Genomic DNA, 18,752 nt, shown 5'->3' on the forward strand with positions numbered 1-18,752 from the left:
TCCCTGGATCTGGACATTTACTTTCCATAAGAACCCTGTGGGAAGGTCCTTGGAGCTAAATGAGGAAAGCTAGACCTAATGCTTAAGCAACATCCCTGTTAACCCTTTAACAGATTCATTATTTACTTAAAGGGATAACAGAGACATTACTTAGGAAGTCCATCAGGTAGTTTTAAGCATCCCAATAATCCAAAGTGTTTGCTTAACAAATGTGACCTTGACAATAGAAGACACTACTGTCAGTCTCCTATCTGGACACAAGCTAAAGATATTTTTAAGTGGGTATCATGCTTTTTACATTTACGCCTCCTGGTGACATTCTGATCTTGAGGTCAGGATCAGAGTCCTCTGCAACAGCTAGTGATATCACAGGCACTTCTCTGCACCATATTAGATGTGGGATTTATTACATCTCAGGAGGACAAAAATTTTGTTAACTTGGATTAATGAAAGTGACACTGTGGGTTTGAGGTGTTTTGAGGCACCTTTCAATATGCAATCCCAAATTTTATTTTTCCCATAACAAGGTTCTATAAGGAAGTTCACTTGAGAACTGTTTACTAAGTCGTGCAAGAATGCAAAATGTAGCAAAGCCACAATCTCAGGTTATATTATCCCTCAAAAAAAAACCACCTATGTAAAAAACCAAATGCCCTATTTTGTAACATATAGCTGATGGCATAGAAGTTTGGAGATTGCAACTCCTATTTGTAAATTAAGAGTAAACATATTCTTTTCACTACAGAATTAAAATATACAAAAATTCCAGAAATCTCTATAGACCTCCCTGTAACAAGAAGAAAAAAATAAAATTTCACCTCACTCTTAAATCTATTACCTGCAATATTGAGAAACTATAGGTTTTAATACTGAAATTAAATCCAGCAACGCCGATGCTTAACACAAAGAAATTTCACTTTTAAAAAGAACTGGCCTTTCAAGAATCTTCAAAACCGCATGAAACTTAAAAGTTTTAACTAAAGTATGAAAGATCCTCGTCTTTTCTAATTAGCACAGTTACCATTTAATGTCATTTGGTATGGCTCCAGTGTAAAAAAATCCTTTAAGAAAAAGTTTTCAATTAAATACAATTAACCCACTCATACTTTTCTTTCAGAGTAAAAGGTTCCTAAATTATGACCAAACATCCCAAGATAAAAGCCTAAATGAAAGAAACCGTTTCAGTAGTTTACTCCTTTGAAGTGCACCATGATTAACATGTGTCAGTTACATGATGTATATGGAAGCAATATACTTCTCCCACCCTAATGGAGGCTCCCTTAACAACTTCCATATCTTAACTCTTTTCAGAAAATTAGATATATTTTTTTTACCATTATATTTTACTGATCCAGAACTTTTTTTAAAAAAAAAAAGTTTCCACAGTACATGTTTACCTTAAGTCCATCAGTATCAAGCAGATTTCTACAGTTGTAAAATTGAATAACCAATTTAAAGGACAAACACATCACAAAGAAATTTGAACACTACAAAAATTCAATGATTCTTGAGTAAATTAAATACTTGACCTGACACAGACAGAAGTTCAATTTGAAAAAAACCTTCAAAAAACCTGGAAGGCAGTGTAGCCTGACTGAGAAATTTGTTAGACAGGAATTGGTGACCAGAACTCTACCTCATATTCTACAGAGGTTTTTATAAGCAAGGTCAGTACGTTGGGCTAACTTCATACTGTTAGCATGGTGGACTGATAAAGGCTTTTCCACAATAACTCTAAAAACAAGCACAAAATTAGAGGACGTCAAGTCATTAACTAAGCAAAAATTACACAGCTTGCAAACTTTTTGTTCTGCATATTCTACACCTAATCCAATTTATACTGTTCAGAGTCTCTAAAACTAAGAACAAAACTGGAAGTTAAAACATCTTTTGTCAAAACCAGCAGTGATTTATATATCTGCGTGTGAAGGGGGATGCACACGTTAAGGGTCTGCAAAATTAACAAATCTGTACTAACGCTACATGCCATTATAAACTATACATTAAAAATTTTTCAGTTTCCAGCCAAAAGAATCTTAACAATTTTTATAAACTATAGACTCTGGTTTCCCAGACAAAGGCTTAAAGAGGAAAGATCCCAGAGGCACTATGCCTGAGGAGCAAGCAGTAAGAAGCTAGTGAAGAGCTGGCAAACAAACCATAATTCAATACAGGCCCTTCACCGAGAAGGACAAACACCACAACACAGGCCTGATGGAGAGGGGAGAAGAAAGCACGAGTCCAGAACTGATCCCTTACAGGAAAATGCACTAACCACATTCTCATTCGTGATCTCAATAAACACTACTCACACAGGCACATGGAGGCAGTCTTCAAAAAAAATGCATAATCCTGCAGGGATTCCACTGACTATACATTGTTACATGCTGGCTGGTTTGTGGGGTTGTGTTGTTTTTTTAAAAAAAAAAAAATTACCCGAGGGTTTCACAGTTGTTAATACATTATACTGTAATTGCTATAGAGATACAAGACTTACTTAGGTTCTTACACTTTAGTACAAGCCTAGCATCACTACTGCCTATTTACATTGGAAGAGTTTTACCAAAACCCTGGGTTACAGGCAAAAAACAAGACCTGCAAGGAAAAAAAAAAATTAAAAAAAAAAAAAAATATCTCTACCTGGAAATAGAAGCATAAAGCGGTAAAGTTTTCCTCCAGCAACTCACAATGCCACGGCTACACATTTTAAGTCCATCCTAGAGAAAATTACTGATTGTTCATTATCTGCAGCATATCTGCATATTGCCAGTAGTGTGAAAAGGAGGAAAATGGTACAGCAGCACTTAAACTGACTGTATGATCTGTTATTCACATTACAGTATCAAACGTACTCTCTTCAGTTATGCTGAACAGTGAACAACAGCTCATTTCTGGTATATTCATGTGTTTTCAAGGATACATAAGAAGTGATTCCATTTCTTTCCCTGGACTTCCAAAGTCCTAGACGTCTACCTTTTGGCCAGCTGAAGTCAGAAAAGAGAAACTTCACCTCAAGCATTAAGTGGAGGAAGATACTGGGATAAATGTGGAACTTAAATTGACACCGAAAGATTTATAGCTGAGTCTGGGTATTAATTGTCTCACCTGTACAATACAAAGAAGAGGAGAAAACAACTCATATACTACTTGAATAGACACCTTTATTATTTTCAAGATATTTCTAACGTAGGTGAACACACCAAATACAATTAAAACCTTCACCCCACTCAAGAACATCCACTCCTCTTGTAGCAAAAACTTGCTCTTTAATTGTTTCACCCTTTTTCCTTACTACACAACGCTCTCAAACCCTTACAACTAAAGTATCTTCATTTACAATACAAACTTTTTTTTAATGTAGCAACGGTAGCCATTCCATAACTATGAAGTTACAGCTAAGCTCTGCTTTCCACTCCATTTTCCTAAATAAATAAGTAATCTTCCCATTGATACAACTTCCCTCAAGTGAACCTTCTTGTCAGAGAAAAAAAAAAAAAGCGTGCAAAAATACTTTTTCTAAGCATTTAATTCCATTAATAACTCCAAAACTGCCATTTTCAAAAGAAATCTTGGGCAGGTAACTCACTTTGAAAACCATATCATGCTTTGAAGCTAGGAATTATGAAAACAATCCTGTAATTTCAGGTTTAACCATCACTTCTAGACTAACCGTTTTTCAGAAATTTTCTACAGCTCTTCTTATACTCTATATTCAGAGAGCTGCACAATAAACTGCATGCACATGAAATGCACTTTAATCTGGGTCTTGTTTAAAATTACCTTCAAATGTGTTATTTGGGAAGAAGGAAAAAGCTATGAAAACATACAGATTCATTTTTACTTTTAAGAGCAACTTATATTGTTCCAGACAGCATAGGCAGTAATACTGTGTTGGATAATTTTTGTCATTGCTTTTAAGACCCCATATTCATTCACTTGGCCAAATTACAGAATACACAAACCTTTTATGTCCAAATACCTCCTTCAATGATCTTTCAGGCCAAACTGATTAATTTTATTTTTTTTTAAAAGTAGCTAAGATAGTTTAATAATTTCTGGATGTTTTTGAACAAGAAAATACCCTCCTCCTGCTGAAAACATTTTAAAATATCTCATCTGTTGGAATGCTCTAGTATTGAAAGCTGTGCAACACTCACAAGCAGGGCATGCCCTTATCTTAGGAAGGCACTGTGTACCATCACAAGGAATACATGCTCAAGTCTGCTTCGGTTGTAAGGCTCTGCAACACTCACATGCTACACTGAGATCCTACAGTATTCCACAATTTCTCTCAGCCTTTCCATAACACGTTTCACCTTCTTGCATGAGACCTCTGTGTGACAGCGTGGATGTAAGCCCAGCTGCAGAGTAGTTAAGGACTCTTCATCCCAGGACTGAGAAATACTTTAATTCTCTTGAAAATCAGTTGGGTGCCATCAGGAGAATAGCTAGGACACAGGGGAGGAGGAAACCAGAAGAGGAATTAAGACTTCACAACAGGAACAGAAAGAGAAACTGCAGAGAGAAAGAGACAGACATGTAAGATGCTGATGGGAAAGCGGACAGTCCCAAAGGGTCCCACTACAGCACACAGAGCTTCAGACCAGGATCCACCATTTCTGGATTTCCTCATTCTCTTGGTGTGCAGTCAATGGAACAGGGACCACTGTCAAGATCTACCTCTATCCTCTTCTAATTAATGATGCAGAGACTATAGAAAGAAAGCAGTATGTCTAGCTAATGTTTAAATGTCACAAAACTAACTTTATGCCTGTCTCACGGTTTGTCCTTTTTTTTTTTTTTTTTTTAATGATGGGGGAGCCACACAGATTTTCACAAGTGCCTTCTGCTTGAAATATTTCAAGAGTCTATGCAGAAGCATTAACCATTCACAGCTGCAAATTAAATGAAAGATATTTCTGTTATGAAATATTAAGGCAATGCCTCAATTTCTCTATTTGTAATGCATGGCTGTCACCTCAGTGAGGCAATATAAATACATAATTTCTTGAAAACTGTATTATACAGCACTTCCATGACATTGTAATGAAGAAATTGGGGAGACAACATTAATGCGGAATTTACTTAGAATTTTGCATAGCATGATCTGAACAATGGATTAAAAAAGAAAAACCTCAGTGAGCAAACACCATGCATCCTGTCTAACAAATGAGACCAGAGTCCCCTGGGAAAAACACCATTTGATCAAAAACCTATGTAACAGTGATATGCAGATGAAACCTGACTTAAGACAGGAAGGAAAACCTTCATTCAAGCATTTCTTAAATTCTGATTTCCTTGAGTTTGCATTTTTAACAGTTATTGAAGCAGGGGGTTATGTAGTGACTGAGGGAGGGGTTTGTTTGTAACGAAACTTCAAACGCTCATATAAACGGTGACCTACATCCCTCTCAGTTTATGAACTGAAAATGAGACAAGCTAATGACATAGCAATAGAAAGACTACCTGACTGCTATTCCTGCTGATTAATCCAAAACTTCGCTTTTCAATCTTAAATTGATGGGGAAGCAAAGAAACAGTGGAAAGAATAGATGGGGAAAAAAAAAGTAAGAAAAGTACAGGGATAAAAAAACCCCAAGCCGTAAGAATGCATAGAAGCAGAAAAAGGAGACATTCTGGGAGCACAGGAGATAAAATAAGGCTAGCTAAAGCATTCTGTATTTATCTAAAGCCACATTTTCAGATAAAAATTAATTTCACAGCATTATGTGCCTATACTAACACTGGGAATGCCTTCATCACTTGATGGAACCTAGCTGCTCCTCCCTAGTTTTACACAGAGAAACTCTGAGTTAGGCTACTAAGTGGGGAAAAAAAATTGAACTTTTAATAGTCAAAATTTCAAAGCATATTTGATATTACAAGAAAATGTAAGGAAATTATTACAAAATGAATATGTGAGGAATATGACTACCACAGCAGTGCTGCATAGATTTTTATCACTCTCACTTCATATATCAACCCTGAATTTAGATCACCTCCTCATAACAGATGTGTAATTACAAGGTATCACTAGAAGTCTCGCTCTTACTCAAGAGACATTTTTCCATTAGTACTCTAGCCATTCGTAATTCTGATTTTTTTGCCGATTTTATTTTGCCAGTTTGACAGCATTCACAGAGGTCAGACTGCTGACAGGAGCAGGACCTGGTAAGGTTTCCAGTGAATGACACAACCTTGCTGTGGAACCCAATCCAAACCTACTCTATCAGCAGCTGTTCATCTTATTCCAAGAAGCACTCTTATCCTGACACTGCTGGACTGTTACCTCCAAGAGAAAAATACTGAGTGGTTCTTCAGAGGAGAGAGGAAAAAAAATAGAAAAATCAAAAGAAAAAAGGTTAATGTGGGCAGAACCGTGGTAGCTGCACTCAAGAGAGAAGAAACACACCACCAAAGGGAATTTTCTTTCAACTAAGGCAAAACTTGGTAAGTCTTCTGGGTCTGACACTACAAAGCATGAGGGCAAGACCATTTTCACTTTTTTTTTTCCTCCTCTGTTTCAGTATTAGAGTTTGACACTGACAACTGGATTATTTTAAATGCTCTTCATGCATGACAATTGCAGACGCTTACCGTCTTAAGTGAAATCTGTCATTCTCTTGCGGTTTTAGATGCTTTCTTCCTTTCCAGTAAAAACAGTAACAGATATTTTAAAGTGTCACTACAATTATTAGTGACTAAGAGTTTTCACAGAAAACATGTTCAAAACCAGAACATCCATACCTCAAAGGATCAAAACATACCCAGACATTTTTATAGCATGCCATGGCAAGGGCAACATTAGAGGGATGTGAGCTCATTCCGACCCTGTATGAGTCAATGAAAAGACTATCCCTTCATTCCATAAGTTGCAAGTCAAAAAGACAGACATTGAATAAACCTGACATAAAATTTCAAAGTTTCACATAATTAAAGAGGAAAGGGGGGGTTACACCATCTTCCACAAATACCTAAATACCTAAAACTTTTCATAAATAGCAAGTTATAAGAGTGCAGGTTAAACACACTAAGTTCGCAAAATTAAGTTATATTAACAGGACAATTAAGCATTTAAAGTAAAAAGCAGGTAGTGATTCTTTACACAAAGATAAATAGGAAATGATTTTCCAAAAACGCCCCTCTCCTAACAACCTCCCATGAACCTCGTAATACCAAGTTTCCTGACACAGCCCTGGCTAAAACCAGGCCAAGACTCAGTGATAAAATGCCAACAACCACCAGGGCCTCCTTGACATTAGCAGTCTTCTCTTACTAGTGGACAGACAAACAAAAGACAGCCATGGTGAGGAAACTCTGGGATACGCTCTTAAAAAAAAGACTGGGCATATAAATGCTGAAATACACAACCAAGGTGTTATTCTTGTATTTGGCTTCCTGGATTACTACTCCAGAAAAAAAAGAGGAAACAATACCAAACAGAACAGAGGAACATATTTACTACAAAGACATGGCACTTCTCCTCTACAAATGCAGTATTAACTGGTAGGCCAGGCCCAGGCTGACACACCAGGCACAGAACATGGCTTGGCCTGCACAGGCTCCTCCTCTCTGGGATGCTTCCCCCATCCTCACCCTCCAGCTCCTTGCCCCACCTACGGAAAGTGTGTGCCTGCTCCACCGTGGCTAGGGCACAGTCCTGGCCTTTCTATGCAAAGAACACTGCGCTTGGCATGTTCTTTCCTATCTTTCCTCAGACCCCCAGTGCTCCAGCTGTGTCCCAGGGCTCTTTGGAGGGCCCAGAACTGAGAAAAAACACAAAACACTGCTATTCACAAGGCAAAGCTGAGTAACAAAAATTTTGTGTTGGACATCCCGCTCCTTCCCCTCACAAGCATGCCCAGCAGCTCCCCAAGAACAGGAGGGATTGTCTCCCTGTCACCAGAATAAGGGGATGGTACCCAGAGGTCTTCAAGAAGGGTGGTGCAGTGCTTGCTGGTTTTCCCCCCCCCAGTACATAAGCTGGATCAAGAGGGTTTCTTAAGATCCAAAACCGAAGGGAGAAGGCACAGGATGGCAGGCTTGACAGCAGGCAGTCACCTACCCACTCTCCCACTGAACAACCCAAGTTCAACCTAGAAACAAAACCTACCCGTGTAGAAATGGTACATACCTACCTACCTATATATGCTGCTTGCCTCAGGAAGGACAAAGGTAACTCATGCTTTGCCAAGGGTAAACCCTCATACTGAAGGAAGGCCTTCTAAGTATCATAAAAAACAAGCTTCACAAATTTTTCAGTCTCTCAGGATGACTTTCATGGTTGACAAGAAGGTCTGAGAGCTGACAGAACTTCCACTGGCTACCCAGAAAGTTCTGGATACCTGACCTAGACACTGCTAGGAAATTGAATAGTCTGAATTGTTCAGATAAAACAATCATTAAAAGCATCTACAAAGTCTCATTTATTCCTAAAGCTGTGACCTAGTGAAGAGATTACCTGTTTGTTTAGTTTTACAAATATCTATTTCTTCAAACCTCAGATGCCTTTGAATTCACTCTTCACTAACTACAAGATTCCTCAGAGAAAGAGAAGGACCTTGTAAAGCAAAGCACTTGGGTTGTCAGAAAACAATGCCAGAGAAACAGCATAGAAAATTTGTAACAGAACAAACAATGGATGTCTCTGGTTTGGCCTCAGATTTTGAGGCTCTCAACTTTTAGTCCTCTACTCTGAAATTTCAGCTGTGCTTCCAACAAAAATATAGCACCTACTTCAAGAAGCAGTGAAAAAATGAGAATTAAGTTACTCTGTAATAAAGCTATAGTTCTCGGTAAATCCAATTTCTGCCTATTAAATTATTTACATGACAAGTTTGTTCTGTACAGATGTCATCCTATCAGCAAGACACGATTCTATTAATAATACTTCTATTACTAATATTAATAATACTAATAATAATTCTATTAATGTAACATGTTATTTGCAGCCTGAATTCGAAAAGCACAAAGTCACATTGAAGAGATCAAAACATTGCTAAGACTACAGCAAGAGGTGTATAACAGGTAAGAGAAGAGTATAATTTGATCACGTCACTTAAAATACTGAAAACAAATAAATTAGCTTTGCCTTCAAGCATATTTAAAGTTTGCCCTCAACGGTGTACTAACATGATTAACATCTCCTTTTCACACCTGCAACATCCACAGACCTTCAGAACTCTCACAGTTACCGTGCAGAGCCAAATTATTTGATAAGTCTCTGAGAAAGTGCAAGTAACTGTGAGCAGGAATCCACCAGGCTTCTTCAAATTAGATTAAAAAATATCTGCTGTACTCTACAGTACTTTCAAACTGTTGTTTTGCTCAGATACGCCAAAATAATACTGTAAAACTCTGCAAATGCAGAGGAGTAACATACCCAACTGTGCAAACAAGATATCTGATATTCCTAAAACACAAGCAAAGTTACTGTTTAGCCATAGACAATGATGGGAAAATATTTCAGATGTAAATACATACAATCAAACATTATGTAGGATATGTTCCACTTCATACTAGTGGGGTGGAAGCCTCTAGGTGCTAACAATACAAGAAGTGTTACATAAGACTATGCACTTAATTTTGTAATGTGCTTCTAAAAATAAGTACTCCACTGGAAGCTGTTGCAGAGCCATGGACAGTTACATCAATGTGCACAAAGAACAATTGCTCAGTTGGAGCAGAATATTAGATTCGATTCAGATTAGCATTCTCCTCTGCCAATCACAGAAAATACTGAACCAACTGAGACTAAGAAAATTAATTTGCATTCATTAAGAAAACACACACACAGACACACTCCTAATCATAAATACAGACATATTCTATGAGCAGAACTAATAAAACCCAGTTTCTTACAGATCTGTTTTTTTGTTTCTTAATACTTCTACCACACCATGATAACCCTCAACTTCCTTCTTTTCCACACCTCTTCATGACTCCCGCTCTCTCTCTCCTCCCTGAGCCAGGGAAAAGAGTAGTGGTGCGCACACTCTGGAAGTCTGCATGTGGCCACAAGCTGCTTGACCAGCCATCATCCTAAAGAATACATACTAGATCAGGTCTGACTATATCTTTCCCAAGAGGGTGTACGAATTTGGACATCCTTCCTTTACCTAGACACAATTCTATAAGGTTTGTAGGACCATAATTTGAGGCTTAAATTCTCTTCCTGATTAAAGTTTCCATATATAAATATAAGTATAAATTAAATGCTTAACTTCTGAGTTAACTCAGAAGTTGGGTTACCTATACACACGACATTTTAAATCTTTATATATACATAGACATATATACACTCACTGGGGGAAGGGATAGAGAAACCAAACAATCTCATAAATCACTTCCCTGAGAAAAACTGTATCAAAGCTTCCTAGGTATTTGCTTTTTTTTTTAAAGCAGTACTAGATACTGTAGAATGAAACCAGCATGCATTTGCCTAGATTAAACTCCACTCTTCCCTCACTATCCGATTTTCACCGTTCCTCCAATTTGTACCATTTTTTAAAAAAATTACAGTTAACTGCATCATCATGCATCACACTGCTCTTCAAAACAATGATTAATCAATGTTGCTTCCCCTGTTTCTTGCAGGTAGAGACATAATACAGGCCATTAAGTGTGTTCTACTATCAGCAGATTTTACTACTGCAGCTTATTAATTTGCAGCCTATGTTATTCCTCTTCAGGCTCCTTGCTAAGTACATTAACACCATGGCCTGTGGACTACACTTAGTCTACCAAGCTTTAAAATACACTTCTAAGTATTTTTGTTTTAAACGCTGGACTCCGCAAACACAGGTATTCACTGGTATAGGAAAGTCCAGCAGTTGTACACTGGAATACACACATGCTGCACTGAAGGGGCAGTTAAAGACGCCTGCTCTCAGCGAGTCATTCCTGATTGCCAATCAGACCTACAGTTGGTCATCCCAGTTTTCAAGACTTGTAAAAGTGTTGCTATAAAAATGAATTCAGTCTAGTAGTGTATTTAAGAAAGGGAGGCCTGAAATTGAATCTACAGTGAGGACCCAAAAGGAACTGCCAGATGCTTCAAAAAAGGTCATTTAAACTAAAGGTATGCATCCTTTGGAGACAAGTAAAAGATTAAGATCACAGCTAATATCAACAGTTTGCAAATTCTTAATTAAATTGTTATGGAAATACTACTTGCCATCAACTGTATACTGCTGGTAGTCACAATACACACCTACCTGAGATAAGGGAAGCTCACAAGAGCACCAATTTCTGGAAATCTCTGTTACCCTTCCACAAAATTCGGAGTATTTCCTGTGTCATCATAGATATCCCATAGCATACATGTTCCAATATAACTGAAATTCCACAAATTAGGGACAAAACAAATAATACATTTTGCCTCAAAACATATTGTCCTGAAATGCCAAAAAGTTTCCTAAAACACAACCATAAATTAACTCCATATCACAACAGCATAGGAACCTGAATTTACTTCCAACTTCTGCCATGAAATAAAGAGAGATACTGACTTACTTTCACATATAATGCTGATCTTAATTTGATCTTGAAGAATCAACTTACTAGAAATGTGCATCTGGATCCAGTAAAAAAGCCAACAACTTCAGATTTCAACATAAGGTACCCTTCTAATTTATGATGATACTTTTGACATGTTGAAAAAGGCACACCACACAACTATGTATCAATAACAGTACCAACATTGCAACAAATTAATCAAATATCTCATATAGAAAGGGGTTTTTTACTGCAAACAGTTTTACAGGTGGATACAATATTGCAAGGTACTTTCAACATTCAGAATTACTCATCACCTCTTCAGTCCTTCGAAAGTTGACAATGCCTACAGCTCTGATTTATTTCTGAAAATCTTGCAGATTTCTACTTCTCCACACCACAAAGCATGGTATAAACTCTCAAGAAGAGAAACTATCTTGTATGCATTTTTTAACCTACTTAGTCTACTTCACAGCTATTTTCCTGCTTTATACTTTTTTTAAAAAATTATATTTATATGCAACAAGTACTTTCTTACTAATTGTTACTACTGAATGATGAAAGATTTCAAGCATATACCTAAGAAGTCCCCTACACAGTAGAGAAACAGAAGGAAGGTTGGCAGACCTTTTTTCCATCATAATTCTCCACCAACACTTCCTTTGCAAGAACAAGTTTTCACAATTAGAACAAAAAACGCATTAAAAATAGTTACAAAGAATAGTCAGTCTACCTCAGACAATGCAAGGTTTTATTATTAGGCTGGAAGGGGAAAAATAGTATTCCAGTGAAGCTTGAAGAAAAAACTCACAGTCATACAGACTGTATGACTAGTACACAGTTCACTGACTCAAGGATTAGTTACTTATTTTGCACTAGGACAGCCATCTTCCTACAGTCCTTAGGCAAGAAAAATAATATATTATCATTGTCTGTGTTACGAAGGCAGCCTTAGAAAAACTCATTTGCCAAGAAGTTGCCTACAAATCTAAACATTAACAGTTTATAATTTAAAATAGCTAGCAGTTATTTCAATGTAGTTAGTCATACTGCTTCTTTTTGGCGCCTGGAAACTCCTTGCTATTGTTTTCAAATGTACACATTTAAATTGCAATGAAATTGTTGTGGACATAGAATTCTAAAACATGGAAGGACAAACAATACAACTTCCTACCTCCCGATTTTGGTATAGGACCATTTTGGTGGTTTTAACACTGCCATCTCTAACTATGCATGTTAACTGCTACTGGTATCAAGTTCCAGAAGCCTCAAACCATGCAAGTAAAACACAGGAAAACATGATCCTCTTATTACAGACTAGAACTTGGCTATAAATTGGTTAAATGACTTACCCAGAGTCACCCATCACTTAAGTAGGTAACTCAGAAAGACAGAAAGCATGCTCCAAGTCTTATACTCACGCTTAACCCATTGGATTACTGTCTGCTCAGCAAGAGTAATACAAAGTAGGAGTTTCCATTTTACTTCCCACAAATCCATCAGCATTTCATATTAGTTTTCATTTTAAATAAAATATACCTTTTTACAAATAACTTGACCTCAGCCAACTATATTCAACCATCATGGACCTCAAATGCATAAAAAAATCTGAAGGCAGAGCTTTGAAAATGCTTCAGAAGTTCATTAGACTACTCACTGCAGCCAAAAAGGATCCTGAGCAACTTGGCGTACAAGATGATACTTAAAAATACCCCCAAAAAATTATCCCAAATCAAAAGGAAAACAGGAGGAAACAACAGTTTACTTACTAATGAATTTCTGATCAACAACTCTTGCACTGCAATTCAACAAGAGAAGAGTATGTCTGAAAAAAAGTCTCAATTACAATCGAGTTGTAACCTACCAGCATAATCTGAAAGGAATCCTCCTAGGAAATGTAGAGTTGTGAAATTAAGCATATTAGCATGCAGAGAGTGGTCAGATGGCAAAGCAAGCAAGTCAAGGGGAAAAAATAATCCAGGCTTTTCTGTAACACTACTGATAACCAATGTGATCTCAAAACAAACTGGAGGGGGGCTCGGAAACCTCTTTCAGCAAGGATCATTTACACCTTTGATTTGGGGCCTATTACACAACCAGACCAAAAGCTGAGCCAGTAGTACACACTACCACAATATAAATACTCCATTTTCAGCAGAGTATTATAAATGAAAGATAAAAAAATAAATTCAAAGCCATCTGGACATTTTAGGAGTTTTTTTAATTACTATTTTTGCTGATACAAACACAAAAAGATTTAAATTCCTATGTAGAAATCTCTTTCTGACTAGCATAAACCACGTTTGGTGTACAAACACACACCTTCTCTAAAAACAAAATAATTGCATACAATTTTAAACATCTTACTGTGCAATAATTTCATTTGACACAATTCTTCCTACACTGGTATAATGCTCAATAAAGCATAGTTAGCTGTCAACATACAGCATCCATCCCAAAAACTCTCAGGCAAAGTTAACCACCAACATGCAAGTAGGTGCTTTTAAGTCAATGAGACTACCCACAAACTTTCAGTTGTCCATAGTTCTTACAGGAACCTGGGTCAGGAGACCAATGCAACACACGCATAAACACAAAACATACGTGCTTTGAGAAAAAAAAAAAATAAAGAGAAAAGAAAGGCCAGGTCTTTGCAGGAAACAACTTAAACAGGTTATTTTTAATTGCTCAATACAGTGCGTCTGAGACATCAGGACAACGTTCAAGTAAAAATATTCACAGATACCTGTTTTGTAGAAGAATGTTCATATACAATTTTTATTTACTTATACCTCAAAAGTCCAGATGCAGCAAAGTTAGGTTAACTTGAACTTCTTGGCTCTTGACAACAAGCACTGTAATTCATGTATACACTGTATCAATAATTTTTAAAAAATAAGATTGTATCATTTTTGAGCAATCATTTTAATGTGTCAAAAAAAATATTTTTACTTACTATGGCACTGTACTTTCATATAATCTGGCACAGTTTTCTATCTAAGCTAACATTTAGAAACACACACAAATACAGCAAGTATTTTGCCAAGAATTCATGATTATTTTTAAGAACACCATTTTTAAAATGCCTTTAAAAAAATCTGTATTCATGCACATTATAGCTTTAAGGAAAGACACAACAAAAAACATTAAATCCAAGAATTTACTTACTTTAGAACAAAATTCTGTACTTGGAACCTTAGGTGCACTTTCTATACTACCTCATAACAAAACAAACAATTTGTTTCTCAAGTTTCCAGATCAAGTCAGAAAGCCAGGTGCAAGAAACCCCTATTTGAATCCAACTGCAGTGTATCTTTAAGTTCTATTAACTTCTGGAGTCAATAGCAAGGAAGCGTAAGATATTTTTGAATAAACAAAGTTATAATAATACAGGACTGCTTTAAATCTATAATGAGGTTACAGCTTTGCAATTACTACACAACAGACAGACCATTACACCAACACAAAAATAATTTTTTTTTAAAGCCACAGCAGAGGCTGAAAGTGCAATAATGTTTCTGATTTCAGTCTTAACCTCTTATCTAGACAGAAATGCATTTGGAAGCATAGATAGTACAGCAGAAATACTTCCTGAGAGCTACTGTTCCACTGCAGGCCCAAACAACTTTCATGCAAAAGGACTGAGGTACAGACAGACCAAGATCTTCAGGTGCAAACAGCCACTTATGGGACCAGTTTTTAGCATGAAACTTCAGGACATGCTAACTGCCCTTTTTCCCACTGAATACCAATTTTCTAAAGTTAGATTACCTTAAAGAGAATTCTAATCAAATTTATACATTCCATGATATTTTTATTATTTTCATTTCTTAGCCAAGGGCTCTTGATTTCATTTGTTGGTAGAACTGACACACAAATGTTTACAATAGCAGTGACTATTTTGACACCAATATGAAAGTTTCTAGAAGAGACTTGTAGACAAGGTTTATCTACTACTACACTCTTAGCTTTATCAACAGCTTCCTGAAAGTGAAACAGAAACACACTTGCAAGTCAAGTCAGTCAGCTCATGATAGCAAGTATTCAAAACCCTTCCTAAAATCAGAAGCATTCGACACCTTGCAGTTTAGCATGCCAGCTGAATTCTCAACATAAACAACAGTGAAATTTGGGGGAAACAAACAAAAAAAACCCACCCCAAAAAAAGGCACTGGACACATACATTGTCTTCAAGATCACAACACTGGATCCAGTAAGTTGTGTTCTATTAACATGCCACAATAAGAGAACTCAAAGTACATTGACACACTCAGAGCAATTCTTCCAGGTCCAAAGAAAGATGCCTTTGCAATATAAACTTAAACAATTATTTCACTCTTGCAGGTCTATACAAGTCTTAACAGTCTGAAACACATCCAAGTTTCCAGAAACACAAAGGTTTCCACTTAACTGATGTGACAGCAGGTTTGATCATCTCAAACTCCCTTCCCCCAGCTGAAGCGTTAAGACTAGCAGCCAGTCACCAGCGCCAGATGTTACTGCCGTGCAAGCACACAGGAATGTCTCCTTCACACACAAGTCACACACACACATATATACAAGAAAGAGACACAAAAAGTTCTTGTCTTCCCCTGGGGATAAAACAGCACAAAGTTGGAAACAAGTTTTTCCCCCGATAAAACAGACTTACAGCAGAAGTGAAAACATGCTTGTGTTAGATGTGGATCAGCACCAGAAGCTGCTGATCCACATCTAACACAAGCATGTTTCCATTTTCTCATATTACAAAACCTCCAAAACAAAGTAACTTCACAAAAAAACCCAACCCAAAAGAGAAATGCTAAATCTAGAATACCTGTAAGCAAATCCTCGTTTCCGCCAGGATCACGCGTACACTAACTACAGTGTAAACACTGCCTCCTGCACCCTTCCCCGCTGCTCCAGTGTCCCCCTCTCATTCCCGAACTGTCATCCCTGCCCGTACCTGCGCGCTCCCCCCGGGGCCAGGTTCACGCCGAAGCTTCAAACGGCCGCCGCGGCGGGCAGGGGAAGGCCGGCTCCTTCCTCGGGGGCAGCGCTCGGGAAAGCGGCTCGGCCCGTTTCAAGTTTGTTTTACAAACACGTCCGAGGGAAAACCAGAACCGATTTATACACCACCTTAACCGCCGCCAGGAGGAGAGCGAAAAGACGCAAGCGAAAAAAATATTTTTCTAAAGCCAGCCAGCCAGCAGTGCCCCGTCCAACCCCCCCTCTGCACCCCCGGCCTTCCCGGGGGCCGGCGGCGCAGGCCGCAAGGCCACCCCGGCAAAGCGCGCAGCCCGGCGCCGCCCGGGAGCGGGGCCGGCGGCAGCCCCGGCCGCGGGTGGCAGGTTTCGCTGCCCCAGCGCCGGGCCCGGGGGGAAGGCGGCGGGCGGGGGCCAGGCGGCCGCGCACGGCCGCCGCAGCGCGGAGACAGGCTCGGCGGGAGGGGGGGCCGGGGAAGCAGCCACCGCTAGGCCCGGGGCCGGGCTGGGGCAGGCGGCGAGGCGGCGGCGGGAAGGAGCCGTCCCGGGCGGGCCGAGCGGGCCGCGGGCCGAGCTGCCAGTGGCGGCCGCGGAGGATGCGGGGCCCAGGCACCGCTGGGCCGCGGCCTCGGCCTCAGCCGGCCCCGGAGCGGCGCCCGGCGGCCGCCGCCGCCCGCGGCCGCGGAGGAGGGCGGGGGGCGCCGGGCCGGGTCGGGCCTGCGGCTGCGCTCCCGGGTCGGGCGCCGCGCGTCCCCCCCGCTCCCCCTCGGAGACAAAAGCAAACGGAAACCCGGCGGGACGGCCCCGCACCCGCAGGGCTCCGCCGCGGGCCGCGCCACCGCCCGGCCCTCCCTCATCGGCCCGCGGCCGAGACAGCGACGGGGCCCAGGCCGGCGGCGGGGGCCGGGGAGGGGGCGGCCGGGGCCGGACTCACCGCATGAATTTTCTTGTCCCGCGGATCCAAGATGGCTGAGTATCCAGCACGGAGGATGCTGGGGGAGCAACCTTTACCCTCTGACCCGGCCGCCGCCGCCGTGACCCCGCCGCCGCTCGGCCCGGCAGCCAGCGCTGAGGGGCGGGGGCATGCGCCGCCGCACGGCCTGGTCTGGCGCGACGCGGAGCGGAGCGGCCCCGCAGGGAGCAGCGCGGAGAGGCTGAGGGGGACGGGGAGGAGGAAGAAGAAGGAGCTGTGAGGCTCGCTCCGCTGCGCTTCCTCCGCCTCCCGCGGGAGACGCGGCCCAGCGCTTGGGGCCGGGCCCGCGGCGGGGCTCGTAGGCCGCGGGGCTGCGGGGCCTGGCCGCGCGCCGTGGGCCTGGGGCGGCCGGCGGCGTCGGCGCTGACAGAGGCGCTGCTGACCGGGGGCGCGCGGGTCCGACGCTGCGGGCGACAGCGCCTGGCCCCATTTTGTGAGGGGAGAGGGCGGCCCGGGTGCGCAGGCTGGGTGCGCCGGGCCAGGCCGAGCCAGGCGCGGGGTGCGGGAACGAGCAGGGGCCAGGCACAGCAGGGCTTCCCGGGCCGCCTCTCACCCTGCGGGGGTATCAGCCCCCGGGGGTACCGGGCGGGCTGTGGAGACCTACCCCAGGCGGACTCACTGCCCCGGGAAGGGCCCCAGCGTCCAGAGGGGGTGGGTGCCCCATCCGCTGTGGCCCCGAGCTGTCAGCTTTGCCTGGGTGACAGAGCGCGGAAGGAATGGCCTGGCCTTGCCATATCTGTGCGTTAGCCTGCGGAGGATCTAGGTCAGGAGCTGCCATCCTGCTTGGGTACATTGTGTGAAAGTTCGTATTTTCTGTCAGTGAGGCAGCAGTAGGCAGGCAGGCCCTGCTATCCCCTTTGTTATTAAAATGGAAAAGCACTGCCAAGATGACAGAACTGAATTATTTTATTTTTTTTTAATTTCTCAACTCTGAAAACGCGTATGCTACAACAGTGGCTCAAGTACAGCACATGCTGGTGCACAAAACATAATGCAAATAATCCCCTTGAATTCAATGAGACTATCAATCGTACAAAAGCTAAGCCTGTGTGCAAGTGTTTACCTGACCAAGGCCACTGTTATTTGTGAACTGGCTTCTCTGCTTCATCAAGAAAAACAAGAGCACCTCTACCTTAATTTTCTTATGAAATCATCGTAAAGTTTAAAAATTCAAACAAAAAAGATGAGTATATAATACTTTGCCAGAAATAGGGCATTTCTTTCAGTAAGTTCACGCTTAGGCTTTCTTGTTGGGTTTGATTTTAGAGCTCCAAACAATTTAAAAAATAATCAGTAGGTTACACAACAGGAATATGTTA

General features: G+C 40.8%; 1 protein-coding gene across 9 annotated transcripts in view; it reads right to left on the reverse strand.

Moving 5' to 3' along the window:
- CNOT2 (CCR4-NOT transcription complex subunit 2) overlaps positions 1-17,969 on the reverse strand; it is a 91,565-nt gene extending 73,596 nt beyond the window's left edge. For 3 of the 9 annotated variants that reach the window (XM_056339450.1, XM_056339451.1, XM_056339454.1), the window contains exon 1: positions 17,395-17,969. The gene's annotated coding sequence lies outside the window, so the exon portion shown is untranslated. Of the gene's footprint in view, positions 1-16,441; positions 16,738-17,394 lie in introns of those variants that run through there. The other 6 variants (XM_056339456.1, XM_056339457.1, XM_056339453.1 and 3 more) reach the window with 4 other exon arrangements.
- Positions 17,970-18,752: the final 783 nt, after the last annotated feature.

The sequence above is a fragment of the Falco biarmicus genome, chromosome 5, assembly GCF_023638135.1.
Source record: "Falco biarmicus isolate bFalBia1 chromosome 5, bFalBia1.pri, whole genome shotgun sequence".
Classification (NCBI taxonomy): domain Eukaryota; kingdom Metazoa; phylum Chordata; class Aves; order Falconiformes; family Falconidae; genus Falco; species Falco biarmicus.